Source organism: Heptranchias perlo, chromosome 28 (genome assembly GCF_035084215.1).
Source record: "Heptranchias perlo isolate sHepPer1 chromosome 28, sHepPer1.hap1, whole genome shotgun sequence".
Taxonomy (NCBI): Eukaryota; Metazoa; Chordata; class Chondrichthyes; order Hexanchiformes; family Hexanchidae; genus Heptranchias; species Heptranchias perlo.
Window position 1 is genome coordinate 18,829,675 of NC_090352.1, and position 14,967 is coordinate 18,844,641.

The following is a 14,967-nucleotide window of genomic DNA, read 5'->3' on the forward strand; positions in this document are numbered from 1 at the left end:
ACACTTACTCATTCCCCTACACTCCGTCTGCCACATCACCGCCCCCACCCCACATCTCCTTCTGCACTGCCAACACTACTCTATCACATCACCCCTCACACCCAGTCAAAGCTCATCCACATCTTACCTGCACTTACTCACCTTGCCAGTACTCATCCCGCCACTACCACTCAACCCAATCCTCATACAATCTCATGGCTCTATCTCATACTCACCCTCTCATGCATCTCTTTCACAGTCAGCCTCACTCAACCTGCCACTACCTGTGCTGCAGCCACAGGGCATGCATCACATATGTGCAGTAGGAAGCGTAAGGCAAACGTGTTGTGAGCATGAAGGGGATGCACAAGGGTGTTTGAGGGTTTGTCATGGTTTTTACTTATATTTAATTTCTGATCAACTCACATAACATATTATATTGTCACCACTACTGCCACGTCTTTGCGAAACTAGTCTGGTTTGTGCAATAATGCCCTTTCCTGAGGATCACTATGAAGACCCACAACTGATGCCACCCATTGTGTCACTGCAGAGTGTGTGTAGGTGTATTTGCAGGGCTCTTTTGTGCAGACGACTGAGAGACATCGGCAATGTCCCCGGTGGCACCCTAGAAGGATGCGGAGGAGAAGTTGTAGAGGGCAGTGGTGACTTTGACAGCGACAGGTAAGAAGATGGTGCTCGGGCCAGCCGGGAGCAGCTAGGTATGAAGGAGGCTGCAGATGTCCACGACTACATGTCGAGTGACTCTGAGCCTCCGTGTGCACTGCTGCTCAGAGAGGTCCAGGAAGCTGAGCCTCGGACTGTGGACCCTGTGGCGAGGGTAGTGCCCTTTGCGATGCATCTCTCTCTGCGGTTGCCCTCCCTCCTGCTGTGCAGGTGGATGTGTCACAGCACTGTGTTGTGGAGCTCCACGTGTCAGAGGTGGACGGCGTGGCTGGCGAGGCTGGTGATGCTGTTCGTCCTCCGAGGAGGTCATGACTGCAGCTACGGCGGCCCCCATCCAGAAGATGTACATCTGAGGGGGTCCGCAAGGTAGGTACATGTATCTGGACACTGGGGTCAGTGTGCAAGTTGGTGAATTTTATTGTTAGGAGGAGGGTGGTGGAGGCCAAACTTTGTCCAAAGTGACAGAGTGGCCTCCTGAAATGAGTGAGAGTCTCCCCCACCCACCTGTCAAATGGACCTTTGCAGCTGCCACAGGCTGATGGCTGCAACACGTCCATTTGAACTGGGAGTGTTTCCCCCAGTACGGGAAACAGTCTCAGTTGTTTGTAAAATCCCACCCCTCCTAAAATGTCATGTTAATCAGGTCTCTAAACGACCTGAAATACCTTAATGATTACTTTAAGTGGCACCCCGGCGGCTTCAATTGCCAGCGGGAGTCCCACATGCGGGGGCTGCGCGCCCATGTCAGCGCGTCACTGGGGAACCCGGAAGTGGGCGGGTTGGAGCCGGGCTCCTGACCCGTCCCGGGAATCCCCAATTTTCGCAGCCCCCCCACCACGAACGCACCCGCTCGGGGGTGCAAAAATCGAGCCCATCGTCTGTCTTTTCAGGTGGATGTAAATGATTCCATGGTACTATGAGCAGGGGAGTTCTCCCCAGTGTCCTGACCAAAATCACTATAACAAATTACTGATCATTATCACATTGCTGTGTGTAAATTGGCTGCTGCATTTCCTACATTACATCAGTGACTACATTTCAAAAATACTTCATTGGTTGTAAAGTGCTTGGACACGTCTGGAGGTGGTGAAATTGCACTATATAAATGCAAGTCTTTCTTTTTTCATGTTAGTATCTAAAATTGTGCAGCCACAAGTGTGGAGATCTGGGGCATTTACCATAAAGCACACAGGCTTATATCTGGCTTTATAGAGGCAGTGACCAGGTCCTGAAGAGGGTAACTAGGGATGGGCAAGAAATGCTGGCCTTGCCAGTGACGCCCACATCCTGAGAATGATTTTTTTTTAAATTTAAGTGGTGGCAATAAAGACAATTTAAAAACCAGAACATACTCAATGCTCACTAAAAGCTGGCTTTCTTGGCACATTTGCACACTTTATCTTATACTGCATTCAAGAGTGGACAGCTGATGTTACTATAAGATTCCCCCGGTTACTATGGTATGCTTCATAGATCAGCAGAATCAAACACCTTGATAAAGTTGCTCAGTACTAAGACACAGGTATGACCTCCCATTTACCACAATCTCCTAAAGGATTGCACCATTATCCTAGCAGATATTTTTAAACCCTGCAAGACAGTTAAAGTCCTGTAGGATTCTACAATCTGGTTCAAAGGATCAGATTTTGATTTGTTCCAAGCATTGGAGAATTCTCCACATTTTAAAAAATGTGTTCCTGTAGGTCATGTTGCCAAGAATTGGCAGCAGACAGATGCTACATGAAGTGAACAGCCCAGGGGCAATGTGAAGCACATTAAAGTTTTGTTTTGTTAAAGTGCGATTTGAATTTGTAGGAATGATTACACATTTGATCCATGTAGATCCAAGATGAAGGCTCTCCTCCCTTCTACATAATTACCTTGATTTTTTAAAACCAGAAGAGTGCAAACATGAAAGGTCATGTGCAAACAGTTTGGTATTCATTGAGGCCTCGTGCAAAGCATTCAGCCATGAACATTTTGATGGATAATTGGGAAGGTGAATAATTGAAATGCAGATAATAGATGTTTGTATTTTTCTATTACGCACCAGGGTGAATGCAGTCCTGCATGTGAAGGGACGGTTTTGTTTTGTTACATTTTCTGTAGGGAACATAGTGCAAATTGTCCTGGTGGCACAACAGGAATACGTCAATAGCATTGGTGCGCACGAGGAGCTTTGCGCCCAGCAGTACCTCAAAATTCTCCCCCGCGCCCCGCGCCCGCCACCCCCCTCCAAGCTACTGCTCTACCGCTGGCTTTAGAAAATCACCACCACTAGGCAGAAGGAAAAGGAGCATCAGATTGGATTCTGGTGCCTCCAACCCCATCCATTTCCCCCCTGATCTGTTGGAAGGAAAGGCAGCAAACAAAGTAAAAGCTTTTCCCATATCCACATAAAATGAATTTCCCTGCCCCCCCCCCAAAAAAAGTGATAGGAAAAATTCATATTACAGCATCATTCTTCTGCCTCGGTCAAGATAGTACTCTGAACATCTTTCCCTGTGTGGCTTCACTGCAGTGTCACATGCAATTTTTATGATTAGTGCACTAGTAGCTTTAAAAAAAGAAAAAAAATCAGAGCCTCTGTTTTTCCTTTCCTATATAAATATATTTTGTGAAGTCACTGTGCAGTTTTGTCACACAGCACTCAGAGGAATACATCGGATTTGTCAGTACACTGTAAGAACAGGAGGACCAGCTTGCTATTTGGGGATCAAGATAATTTAAATGACGATCCCCAAGGTTTGGTTTGCTCAAGGCATATCAGGTCCATTATTTGTTCATAGCATTGCTCTTCATTTCAAAGGGACAATGGATGTGCAGTATTTGGAACCATGGTAACTAAATTTGTCAGGATGATAAGCAAGGGGTTACCTCGATGGCAGGTGGTCAGCCAAGATCCAAGAAATGAACACTCGTTGTAAAAAAAAATCCAACACAGTTGCACCAACTGGGGAAATATTAAGACTGAGGAGGAAAAATTTCACCTTCACTTGATTTTGTTTGGAGTTGCAAAGAAAAAATACAGTTCCTAATGGACCAGTATCACATGGCTGATGTGACATCCCTATTAGTGTAAACTAAAAGTTAACAGATTGGTCAGGCAGGTATTGAAATGTAGTTGGGGGTTTGTCCTGGCTGAAAATGTGGGAGGAAGAATTACATTCAGTTGGAGATCATCAGGACCTGAGCAAAATACAGTCCCGGGGCAAATACTGCTTTAATTCGAGGAGGAGTAAAAAAAAAATCAAGGTTATCACAGCAATCAATGAAGCCTCAAAAAAAAAATCACCATGGCTAAGGTCCAAGGAAAGCCATGAACTATAATGAAAGCTTGTCACGCTCACTGGAGTAAAATTAAAATGGTTTGGTCTAGCACTAGAAAAGTGCTAACACCCCATACTCAGTAGCTGAACTTTTTCCGAGCTCGGAGGCTGAGAAACAAAGCAGCTTGGAGCTAATATTAATGTGCACCCCTTCCAAGCTCTGAACTTTCATCGATCCCTTTTTATTGCACATGTCTTTTGACTGTTAACATTCCCTTTTCTGGACACATTTGCTTCCTTTTTAAAAAAAACGTTTTCCAATGCCAAGCACCATCTCTGGGCAGACAGACCAGTCGGCAAACTGCCCCCAGGCCTCCAATGTCACTTGGAACTGTTTGCTAAAAGTGCAGGGCAAACCAGCATGGCTATCTGCTGTTACCCTAGTTTCTGCAGGGAACTCACTGCCTTTGGTACCTCCCTGTTGTGGTAGCTCAGAAATTCAGCAGGTGGGACAGTATGGGCAAGAAAGCATGTTCTAACACTCTCCAGCACACCTTACCAGATCTCACAAGCCACTTTTATATTTGCTTAGAGGTACTGGAGATAATAGACTTGATGTCAGCAGCCTTTTTATTGCATTACGTAACTAGTTTCTGCAGATTTTAATGTGATCTGAATCTCAAATTAATCTTGCTTGGAACTGGTGAATGCAATCGCATCTCAACTGAGCTGGAAATAGAATAGCAAAAAAACACACATTGTATAAAATTTATAGACTTAGGAAGAAAATTGCATTTGTATAGTGCTATGTCATTAGGAAATTCCAAAGCACATGCAGAGAATTACATTTGAAGTGCAATCATTTATGTAAGGAAACACTGCAGCCAATTTGTGCACAGCAAGGTCCTACAAACATCAAATGAGAGGACAGATCAGATAACCAGTTTTGGTGGCATTGATTGAGGGAAGATATTGGACAGAACACCGGGAGAATCTTGCCCCTGGATGGGCCTGAATCCACAACCATTGGACTCAGAACTGAGCAGCGGGATATGAAATAACGGAAAGTTACATGAATTGATGTAAATGATTGCACCTATTTAATGATAAACCTGTTTGTCTCATTTCACAATTGAATATATAAATCATACAACTGACCTTTGAATATTTTTGCCACCTGTAGCCCTTCAGCCCTTGTGAAAGACTTGAATAGAGTGTACAGAACATGACCGGACAGATGGTCTGAGAAAGCAGGGCAAAGACCAAGGGAAGTCTAGATTAAACTGCATTTATTTCAATGCAAGAAGTCTGATGGGCAAGGCAGATGAACTCAGGGCATGGATGGGTACATGGGACTGGGATGTTATAGCTATTACTGAAACATGGCTAAGGGAGGGGCAGGACTGGCAGCTCAATGTTCCAGGGTACAGATGCTATAGGAAAGATAGAGCAGGAGGTAAGAGAGGAGGGGGAGTTGCGTTCTTGATTAGGGAGAACATCATGGCAGTAGTGAGAGGGGATATATCCGAGGGTTCGCCCACTGAGTCTATATGGGTAGAACTGAAAAATAAGAAGGGAGAGATCACTTTGATAGGATTGTACTACAGACCCCCAAATAGTCAAAGGGAAATTGAGGAGCAAATATGTAAGGAGACTACAGACAGCTGCAAGAAAAATAGGGTGGTAATAGTAGGGGACTTTAACTTTCCCAACATTGACTGGGACAGCCATAGCATTAGGGGCTTGGATGGAGAGAAATTTGTTGAGTGTATTCAGGAGGAATTTCTCATTCAGTATGTGGATGGCCCGACTAGAGAGGGGGCAAAACTTGACCTCCTCTTGGGAAATAAGGAAGGGCAGGTGACAGAAGTGTTAGTGAGGGATCACTTTGGGACCAGTGATCATAATTCCATTAGTTTTAAGATAGCTATGGAGAAGGATAGGTCTGGCCCAAAAGTTAAAATTCTAAATTGGGGAAAGGCCAATTTTGATGGTATTAGACAGGAACTTTCAGAAGTTGATTGGGAGAGTCTGTTGGCAGGCAAAGGGACGTCTGGTAAGTGGGAGGCTTTCAAAAGTGTGTTAACCAGGGTTCAGGGTAAGCACATTCCTTATAAAGTGAAGGGCAAGGCTGGTAGAAGTAGGGAACCTTGGATGACTCGGGAGATTGAGGCACTAGTCAAAAAGAAGAAGGAGGCATATGACATGCATAGGCAGCTGGGATCAAGTGGATCCCTTGAAGAGTATAGAGATTGCCAGAGTAGAGTTAAGAGAGAAATCAGGAGGGCAAAAAGGGGATATGAGATTGCTTTGGCAGATCAGGCAAAGGTGAATCCAAAGAGCTTCTACAAATACATAAAGGGCAAAAGGGTAACTAGGGAGAGAGTAGGGCCTCTTAAGGATCAACAAGGTCATCTATGTGCGGAACCACAAGAGATGGGTGAGATCCTGAATGAATATTTCACATCGGTATTTACGGTTGAGAAAGGCATGGATGTTAGGGAACTTGGGGAAATAAATAGTGATGACTTGAGGAGCGTACATATTACAGAGAGGGAGGTGCTGGAAGTCTTAACGCGCATCAAGGTAGATAAATCTCCGGGACCTGATGAAATGTATCCCAGGACGTTATGGGAGGTTAGGGAGGAAATTGCGGGTCCCCTAGCAGAGATATTTGAATCATCCACCGCTACAGGTGAGGTGCCTGAAGATTGGAGGGTAGCAAATGTTGTGCCTTTGTTTAAGAAGGGCGGCAGGGAAAAGCCTGGGAACGACAGACCAGTGAGCCTGACATCTGTAGTGGGTAAGTTGTTAGAGGGTATTCTGAGGGACAGGATCTACAGGCATTTGGAGAGGCAGGGACTAATTAGGAACAGTCAGCATGGTTTTGTGAGAGGAAAATCATGTCTCACGAATTTGATTGAGTTTTTTGAAGGGGTAACCAAGAAGATAGATGAGGGCTGTGCAGTAGACGTGGTCTACATGGACTTCAGCAAAGCATTTGACAAGGTACCGCATGGTAGGTTGTTACATAAGGTTAAATCTCATGGGATCCAAGGTGAGGTAGCCAATTGGATACAAAATTGGCTTGACGACAGAAGACAGAGGGTGGTTGTCGAGGGTTGTTTTTCAAACTGGATGCCTGTGTCCAGCGGTGTGCCTCAGGGATCGGTGCTGGGTCCGCTGTTATTTGTTATTTATATTAATGATTTGGATGAGAATTTAGGAGGCATGGTTAGTAAGTTTGCAGATGACACCAAGATTGGTGGCATTGTGGACAGTGAAGAAGGTTATCTAGGATTGCAACGGGATCTTGATAAATTGGGCCAGTGGGCCGATGAATGGCAGATGGAGTTTAATTTAGATAAATGTGAGGTGATGCATTTTGGTAGATCGAATCGGGCCAGGACCTACTCCGTTAATGGTAGGGCGTTGGGGACAGTTATAGAACAAAGAGATCTGGGAGTACAGATTCATAGCTCCTTGAAAGTGGAGTCACAGGTGGATAGGGTAGTGAAGAAGGCATTCAGCATGCTTGGTTTCATTGGTCAGAACATTGAATGCAGGAGTTGGGATGTCTTGTTGAAGTTGTACAGGGCATTGGTGAGGCCACACTTGGAGTACTGTGTACAGTTCTGGTCACCCTATTATAGAAAGGATATTATTAAACTAGAAAGAGTGCAGAAAAGATTTACTAGGATGCTACCGGGACTTGATGGTTTGACTTACAGGGAGAGGTTAGACAGACTGGGAGTTTTTTCCCTGGAGAGCAGGAGGTTAAGGGGTGATCTTATCGAAGTCTATAAAATAATGAGGGGCATAGATAAGGTCGATAGTCAAAATCTTTTCCCAAAGGTAGGGGAGTCTATAACGAGGGGGCATAGATTTAAGGTGAGAGGGGAGAGATACAAAAGGGTCCAGAGGGGCAATTTTTTCACTCAAAGGGTGGTGAGTGTCTGGAACGAGCTGCCAGAGGCAGTAGTAGAGGCGGGTACAATTTTGTCTTTTAAAAAGCATTTGGACAGTTACATGGGTAAGATGGGTATAGAGGGATATGGGCCAAGTGCAGGCAATTGGGACTAGCTTAGTGGTATAAACTGGGCCACATGGACATGTTGGGCCGAAGGGCCTGTTTCCATGTTGTAACTTCTATGATTCTATAATAAGTTCAGCGATGGGTCACCCAGATTAGATCGCAAGCAATGTTGTTCAATGATGCACACAAAACTGTGAGAAAAATCTTTTGAAAGACATGACGAAAGCTATGCAGGAATCTGTGGGATGCAATAAAGTCTGAAGGTCACAAAGTCCACCACTTGTTAATAGCAGGAAAAAACAAAGAACAGACATACAATAAGAAAACCAACCCCTACCCAGCTGCCAAGGTCCTTGGGCTGACTGCTTATGAAAATCATCTTTCACTTCTCCAGTAATTTTGGGTAAGATAGGAAAATGCTATCTTTATCTGTTCTGTCTCAACACTAGTGTGTTCAGTCTACAGAGAATCATTTCTGTCTTGATTTGATTATTTTGCTTTTAAAAAGACAATGCCATCATGTTCTTATCATGGCATGTGCTATTACCATAATCATTAACAAAAGGGAGCCCAATAATACGACTGGCAATGTAATGATTCAACTGTGGCACAAATCAGTTCCAACACCATAAATAAATGGTTTAATCTCACTTTTAATAAAAAGCAAGGATTTTTAAAAAAAAGTTGCTCTGCAACAAACATAGAAGCTTTTTCTCTTCAGAAAAAAAGTATTTTTAATTTTGTCATTCTTCCCTCTCTTTCTCTCTCGTTTTCCCAGGCCCTGCAGCATTGCCAGTGAAGAGGGTGGACAAATGTAAGGAGTCTTACAACACCAGGTTATAGTCCAACAGCTTTATTGGAATCACAAGCTTTCGGAGCTTTCCTCCAGATAACCCGCTTCCAATCCTCTGGCTTTGTCACTCCCCAGTATACAGTTCAGGATTGTGCGAGAGGGAATTTCACAACCACTTTGCCTCAAAATTTCTCACCTGTCCTTTAGGAAATTGGCAGGGCTCTGGAGTGTGGCAGAGCCGAGAGCTAGAACCCATCATGCCGGTAAACGCAAACGACAGGACGGAACCCAGATTTGGGAGCTCCACTTTGTAATACATCGTCGTTTTTTGTACAAGTGCATTGGTGTGTACCCTGCAGGATTCTTTCTAACTGGATTACACATTGCCCAATAAACACCCATGACTATTTCCAGTAATAAATTACCAAATTTGTAATTTGTAAAACTGGAACAAATACACCTGCAATCTTGTTAATGTGGATGTAGAACACACCTGAAACCTGTTAATAGGGGCATGAGGACACCACTAACCTGTTAGTGAGACGACAGCTACGATGGGTTCTTTGATCACACATTTGCAACCTGTTAGAATGGAGATGTGGGATACACCTACAATCTATTAATAAGCTTTATAAACTGCATTATTTATAATAGTCAGCAATAAACATTTTATTCAAATGCACTGAATCGGAAATAAGCATATTTATTATTGATAATAGTAGCTCATCCATTTGTGGCATTAAGCGCTCCTGAATTGGTCTGTTGAGATACAGGGGCAGGTCTGTGTGAATCTGTGGGTCTGTGGGTCTACAGTCACCTTGACAGCAGAGTATGTGGCAAGTACATGAAGTATAGTTTTTTTGCAGTTTAAAAATTAAATCAGTGTGGACCTGACCAGTGCCTGGACTGCAGATTCTGGCACCAAACCATCAACAAATCTAGCTCTATTATAAACCCATTGCAACCCACACAAAGGCTTTTATCACTTTTGCCCTTTTCTGCATTTTATAATATATAAATATAAGGTAAGTCACTAATAAATCCAATAGGGAATTCGGGAGAAACTTTTTTTTAAACCCAGAGAGTGATAAGAATGTGGAACTCACAACCACATTGAATAGTTGAGGCAAATAGTGTCGATGCATTTAAGGGGAAGCTAGATAAGCACAAGGGAGAAAGGAATAGAAGGATATGCAGATAGCGTTAGATGAAGAAGGATGGGAGGAGGCTTGTGTGGAGCATAAACTCCGGCATTGACCAGTTAGGCTGAATGGCCTGCTTCTGTGCTGTAGATTCTAAGTAATAGAATTTCTTTATTGGTTCAGGGGTACCAGCATATTGAATTTAAAAATGTACATTGTAAAGCAGAGCAAAAGAAGAGTGTGCTTCGGTATGATCTGCCTTCCTATCGAACACTGTTTCAAATCTTTCCTAAAAATATTAATGGCGATGGGAGCAAGTCAGGGATCAGTACATTGTTACTCATAGCTAACTCTATCTTCCAGCATCAAATCCATTTCCTTCTGTTAATTCAGCTTCCAATTTAGTTTAAGGGGAAATTGTTCTGCCTGATAGTACACAAGGGGTGCTTCTAGGTCAATGAGCTTCTCCATTTAAAACGTTTGGTAGGATTGTTTTGTTTGAGTTGGCAGTTGTGTTAGAGTCACAACGTGTGTGGCACTAACACTATTTAACGCTGTGTTGCAAACAGGGCGTCATGTTTTAATTATCTCAATTAGCAGGAATGGCAGATTTCTGCACTGCAATGGAAGGAGCGAGGACAGGCAGATAGCCATTAACGTAACCAGTGGCAACATTTTTTGCCCCAAGTAGCACATACTTCTCTCTCTCTCTCTCAATAGTGTTACATTTGAAAAGGTGCTATAGTACCACTTACAGAAGACAAAAATAAATAAAACAAATCCCTGATAAACTGAAGTTTTTCAAAGGCCCTTTATAGGCTCTTTCATGCTGTCTGGTAGTGGGGAAAGGTCTTTTAAACTAACGGTACCAATTATGGCAATTCATCTCTCACACTTCAGACTCTCTTTTTCAAAAAAACACAGCAACGTCAACATAAAAAGCACACCAGAAAAAAAACCCCAATTCTATTGGAGTTTAAATATTTATAGGACAGTGCTAACAAATCGCTTTGCACCTGTATTCTGTGCCATAAATAATATTTTTATTACTGCCAACAGTCAGCATGATTGAAAAATCCTTCTTTCGAGACTACACATCACAAGCTGCATATTTATTTAAAAGGAAACCTTTTCTATTAACATAGCTAGAGATGCAAGTCTGATTAGGACTCGGACACAGTGAGCTACACAGAGATCAATGGGAGTGACACAAACTTGACTCGTCACCTTTGAAGTGTCTGGAGATTGCAAGGGAAAGAGGTATAAGGAAAACTCAACCTGCAAAGGACATTAGTAAGTGATGCAGTAACTCTCAGGAAACTGATTACAGCGACATTTTATGCTATAACTGTAGCGGTGTGAAGTGGTTTCCATCAACACCAACATCAAATTTGGACTGGAAATCAAAGATTGGGTCCTTGTTCCAGAATATATTGCTAAACTTTAGTGGTTTTGCTTCACACTAATTCTACCACGGTAGTGTAACTGTCCATTTACACTACAGTGCTGAATTCTCAACTCCAGGCATATTATAATCACAAGCAAATGAGGCAACTATGTTAAACTATATTTCCCATCATTTTTACCCTCGCAACAAAGATGTTCAATGTTCACAAGACTGGTTTCAACAATATACTTATCATGATCAATTACATTGTAGAAACCAGCAAAAAAATTTAACACGCAACCAAGGGCATGCTTATGCTGTAGCAAGTGCCACAGCAAATTCCGTCCCACTCACCAAAGGCAGGCACCACTGTAAATGGTGCCGCTACCAGCTTGTTATACTTCTCCTGACCCCATGTAGTGGGCTTGAGTCAGGGACACAAAGATGATGTGCAGAAATCTTGCCCTGCTGTACTTCTGCCAGCAGAGCAGGACAATTGCAAATTCAGCTTCTACAAGCTTAGCATCTGTGCAAGAACGGTTAGGACTCGACCCGATTTTAAGTAAAGCGAGACTCTCCTCCAGGAAGTCTTTCTTTGGAGCAGAGTAAGGATGGGACCAGGCTGTTGCATTTACACTATAATCTCAGTGAGATGCAAAAACCCTTGGCTCCAACATTACAGTTGTAGGGTGAATGCACCGCAAGATCCCATCAATCACAAATTTGGTCTGAAAATTGCCATTTTAGTAATGTAGCTTGTCAAAGCGTGGTTTGTGTTGGCTTCTGTTCCAATGATATTATGCAAATCATTATCGTTCTAAAACATTTCTGAAAACCTGTGATGATGTAGTAAGTATATATCATCTTTACCGAGTGCAAGATTGACAGTAGTCTGTATGAGCACAATTCACCAACAGCTAAAGCAGCAACACTACTACTGAAAAGAGTGCACATTTCAACTGTAAAAATTATATTAAGACTTGATGCTATGGCCAAACTTGTCATTTATGATCATACCAAGGGTGTAGTAATACTGCCACTTGTGTAGATGTGAAAGTGGCAGTGTAACTCAGGAATCAGCTCTCAATGTGAACCCCAAATACATTAAAGCCAAGCAGTGCAAGAACCCTCGAAGAAGCCATCTCACATTGGTTTGAGTTTTATATCAGTGGTGGTCTAACTCCACCTTAGTGCAAAGGTGAATTTTACAAGGTGCCTTTGCAACCCACTGGACCTCTTGGGCAATTTATAAAATATACCTTTCAATATTAGTAGAAAATAGGCCACTCAACATTAAAACCTAGCCCAACTGGAGAGTGGAGCTCTGCTCAGGCATCCAAGCAAGCACGTGCATACACCAGTCAGACTAAAATACTGCACAATATGATCACAGGTAACTCAAAAATAGAAAAACTATTGAAAAAAAAAATCACAGCTTTGTACAAAATCTCTTTCTGCTGGGGTTGTATCCAGTCTAATTGAGAGATTTATCTCATTGCTTCCCACTAGGGGAAAGATACATTCTCATTTACATTATTCATGCTCCCCCCCCCCACAAACCATGTGCAGTTAAAAAAAACAGCAAAATTTGAAAAAAAGGTTCATGGATATTGATTTTCATTATCGGCATCGCATCTGACTGCACCCAAATTAAATCAAAAAATTAAAGCAAAGAAATTAGTATTACAGAGTCATAATGAAATGGCTGCGCTTCATTCAAGCATCCATCGAGTGCCTTTACACAAATGAAACTTGAAAGCAAAATTTTAACATGTCGACTCATCATCTCTACTGCACCAATTAGTAATGGAAATTCCACTGATGACAAATGGCTCTTTTGATCAACTTGATGTACACTAAATGACAATTAAAATAGACTAGCAGCTCAGGTTGCTGCCCCTCCTCTTCATTGCAGGTAGGTGTACGGTGTTGGAATGAAAATTCTCAAATACACAGAACTCGAGATATCACTGGCTCCCGTGCCAGTTTCATTTGTACAGCATGCAAAAAGTTCCAAATCGAAGTGGGGAGGGGGAGCTCCAAGATACGGGTACTATTTCGATGAGCAGGTGTTCTGTCCGGTGTCCTGGCCAATATTTATCCCTCAACCAACACCACGAAAATGGTTTGTCTGGTTATTATCTCATTATTTTTTGTAGGCCCTTGCTGCTGCATTTCCTACATTACGGTGACTACACTTCAAAAGTATTTAATTGACTAAAGTGCTTCAGGACGTCCTGATAGACACTTTATAAATGCAAGGTCTTTTTTTGCAATAGAAAACAGGCAGCAAAGATGCACTGCCAATTCTGGCAACAAAGGAGGATGCAGGCATCCATTCACCAAGTAATTGGACTCTTTGGTGGAAGAAAGCAGGGAACTAGAAGCTGGAAGTTCATATTATCTAAAATCAGGTAGGACTTGAAACTTCTTGCATATAGAGTACTGTATAAGGTCACCGAGAGAACCTCAACGTTATGTTCAAAATCCAGGGAGAGAGGTTTGAATTTGAATGAATTTTACATCTTCAAGCTTATATATACACACGTAGCTGCAGTGCAGTCAGCCCCTGATCGTATTGGCTGAATTTTCCCACCACTATGGTTGATCCTAAGGGATCATCCATAAATGTTACCATTTTGAAAAAGACTATGGGGAGAGGTTGAAGTTTCATGTACACTTGTAAAATGAGTAATTGCTATCACTTTTTTCCCAACACCATGCTTTTGGGAAGGGTAATCAAGATTCTTCCTGCGGAAAAAAAATGCTAATTGTTGATGGCTCCCAAGAAGACTAATTTTATTGGAAATTATATTAAGCAGGTTCCATTGTATTTATCTCATATTCCCACCACACCAGCATCTTCAGAAAACCCTATCCATCAGTAAACTAAATATCTATGATATTCAGCTTTGTTTATATTCTTCTATTAGTGCATTGATTGTAAAATGTCTGGGGGCTCAGCTACTTGAAAAAAATTGCTGTCATTGTCAGTGGAAGCAAGGAGGCACATACTTGCAATTACTATTCACTTTTTTATGGAGCTAGCCAACATTGACAGGAAAATGGCCAATCAATACAAGCATCGTTCAACCAATCGTTCTTCCTCTGACTCTGGATTATCGAAATGACATCGAACTGCACAGAGAACTTTTACAATGCAAAGTTCATGGATTCTATGAGCAATATGAACAATATACAACACTTGGTGTTGTAAAATTGTTTACAATATGAAAGCAGGAAGCTTTTAGCGATCTACAGCAGGCTTCTCTTGTTAACAGTCTCAGATGTAACACATTATTAATAGCTTCCAGATTAATAAAGCATCACTGTCTTGTCTTTAAAAGCTATCATACAGTAGTGTACAGACCATGAAGGGACTATTAGAGAGCAGAGTTGCTACACTATAAAACTATTCCACTGAAGACAGCTTTGTGAGAATGAGAATTGCTCCCCATTGTGGAATGCTTTACATTAGAGTGTTGTTCTAACTATAGTTACAGGTTTCAATTCCAGCGTCAAGTCTCATTTGGGCTCAACTATCCAGATTAGCTAGGGTGATCCAAGTTCTTGACTGAACTCCTAGATTAAGCTCTAATGGTAGAAGATGATTCTCACTACCATGGAGCAGAACAGGGGACAAACTCTTCTCCAGCTGGCTGAAGGAAGATGTG